A 2,886-nucleotide genomic window follows, 5' to 3' on the forward strand; every position below is an offset into this window, starting at 1 on the left:
AGGGGGAGATGGACAGTAACATTAATATATAAATTACGGATATGCACATAAATGCTATGGGGCTGAGGGAGGGGTAAATAAGGGTGAAAAACCAAGTACAAGGGCAATGCAGAAGGGAGTGGGAGAAGAGGAAATGAGGGCTTAGTTGGGGAAGGCCTTTTGGAGATGACGCTTTTACTCCCATGCGCTTAGTACAGTGCTCTGCACACAGTAAGCGCTCAATAAATACGATTGAATGAATGAATGAATAAGGCTTTGAAGGAGGGGAGAGTGATGGTCAGATACAAAGAGGGAGGGTATTCCAGGTTACAGGCAGGACATGGGTGCGGGGTTGGAGGTGAGATAGATGAGATTGAAGTACAGTGAGTAGGTTGGCACTAGAGTAGTGAAGATGAGGAAACTGAAGCCCAGAGAAGTTGTGACCTACCCAAAATCACACAGCAGACAAGTGCCAGAGTCGGTACTAGCACCCAGGTCCTTTGACTTCCAGGCCTGTGATTTTTTCACTAGGCCACGCTGTATCTCAGTAGGATTGAATAAGTTGAACAGGACCAGATCTAACTCACAATTCTGTCTTATTCCAATACTACTACTAATAATAATGTTGGTATTTGTTGAGCCCTTACTATGTGCCAAGAACTGTTCTAAGCACTGGAGTAGATACAGGGTAATCAGGTTGTCCTACGTGGGGCTCACAGGCTTAATCCCCATTTTACAGATGAGGTAACCTGAGGCACCAAAAAGTTAAGTGACTTGCCCAAAGTCACACAGCTGACAAGTGGCGGAGCCGGGATTAGAACCCATGACCTCCGACTCCTAAGCCTGTGCTCTTTCCACTAAGCCACACTGCTTCTCTAACAAGGACAGAGAAAGGATAAGATGTGGTTCCCTCATCTCCGACTTGATTAACTATTCTGTCGTGGAGTAGTCTAAGAATCTTGGTGAATTCCTCAGAGCAGGAGAATTGGTTTAGCAATTTCCTGAGCCCTGGCCTGTTGATGGTTTCAGGTGCTTTTGCAGGGTCAATGAACACAGTATAGAGGTTTAATGTTGCGCTCTGTAATTTTCTTTTATCTGTCGCACTGCAAAGATAATGTCTGCTGTGCTGCATTTTAGTCCAAAGCCCCACTGTGCCCCATTCTCATTGAGAAGCAACATGGCCTAGTGGAAAGAGCACGGGCCTGAGAGTCAGAGGAGCTGGGTTCTTATTCGGGCTCTGCCAATTACTTTCTGTGTAACCTTGGGCAATTCATTTAATGTCTCTGAGCCTCAATTCTGTTCTCCCTCCTACTTAGACTGTAAGCCCCACGTGGGACAGAGACTGTGTCCAACCTAATTGACTTGTCTCCCCCAGTACTTAGAACAGTGTTTGATACATGGTAAGCACTTAACAAATACCATAAAACAAACGAACAAACAGTTGGCCATGTTCCTCGGTAGCCTGTCCAGAATGACTATGGCTGGAATCTTCCCTGCAATGACAAGTAGGGAGATTTTCCTGTAGTTTTCACAGTTACCTTTCTCCTTTCATCTTGAAAATTATGTTTATGGTGGCATTTCCTCAGTTCCATATATTGAGGAAAGGCTTGTTCAGACATCTGAGGATTATTCATTCATTCAATCATATTTATTGAGAGCTTACTGTGTGCAGTTATAGATCTTTGCAGGAAGGCCACCATATCCAGATACTCTTCCTTTTTTTATGTCTTTGACTATGGAGGTTGACTTTCTCAAAGATGGGGCTCAGAGAGTTCATTAGAGTTTGTGGTGGGTCTTGCATGCAAAGGCAGGTCTGATAGACAAAAAACTTGTGTACCCAAAGGCAATCATAATGCACCATGCAGATATTTTTATTTTCCAGGATCTTCATATTTAGTCTTCTTGATGAGCCATACATCTTTCAAATACAGCAATCCCATTTGCTGCTAAGGAAACTGAGTCACAGAATCTGACACAGCAGGCAAGTGGCAGAGATGGCATTAGAACTCAGGTCCATTCTCTATCTACTAGCCCACACTGCTTCTCTAATGGTCTAAGGATATGACCAGTGCCTGGACCAGGTGATGGCTCTAGACTGTAAGCACAGTGTGGGCAGGAAATGTGTCTGTTACATTGTTTTGTTGTACCATTCCCAACACCTCTCTGGGTCGCACCTGGAGAGTTTCCAGTAGTCTACCAATCTTGACTATGGGAGGGAGAGTCTAGCAGATGCATATCCATTCCATTCCTAGCTTGGGCAGTGGCTAGCAAGTGGAAGGCAATCTGCTAAAATTCAAAACTCACCTATGCTGGGCAGCAGTGGCATGGGGGAGAGTTGAGGGCGGAGACTCGGGTTTACTGTGCGGAAGGAGGCAATGGTAAACTACAATGGTAAACTACTTCTGTATTTTTACCAAGAAAACTCTCTGGATACACTACCAGATCGATTGCAGCTGGAGGTGGGGCATTCTGGGAGAGATGTATCCATGGCGTCGCTATGGGTCGGACACGACTCGACAGCATAAGACAACAACTATCCCAAAGCACTCAATATGGTCCTCTGCACACAGTAAGCACTCAATAAGTATGACTGACGGACTGACTATATGGATGGAGAGGAAGTGATAAGTTCAGAAAGTGTTGTGAAGGAAAAGTTGACAGGATTTAGTGACCTACTGAATGTGAGTCAAGGATAGTCCCAAATGTATCTGGTTTTGAAGTCATTATGATGGGCCTTTGCATATCTTTATATAATTTTTCTTTCTCTTCATCACTCTTGATATTGTTGGGGCATATGTGCTAATGATGGAAGCACAGGGCTTTGGCTTTAGAGGCAGGTGTTGGGACATCTATAGGTCACTTAAAGCTCTGGATAGATTTGGGAGGCCAGAGATGAAGGACTGCCCG

General features: G+C 44.6%; 1 non-coding gene across 1 annotated transcript; it reads left to right on the forward strand.

Moving 5' to 3' along the window:
- The first annotated feature begins 2,135 nt into the window (after positions 1 to 2,135).
- On the forward strand, positions 2,136 to 2,273 carry LOC119949763. Its single transcript, XR_005457300.1, has one exon. It is a non-coding gene; the product is annotated as a small nucleolar RNA SNORA7 (small nucleolar RNA).
- Positions 2,274 to 2,886: the final 613 nt, after the last annotated feature.

This window comes from Tachyglossus aculeatus, chromosome X2 (genome assembly GCF_015852505.1).
Source record: "Tachyglossus aculeatus isolate mTacAcu1 chromosome X2, mTacAcu1.pri, whole genome shotgun sequence".
NCBI lineage: Eukaryota > Metazoa > Chordata > Mammalia > Monotremata > Tachyglossidae > Tachyglossus > Tachyglossus aculeatus.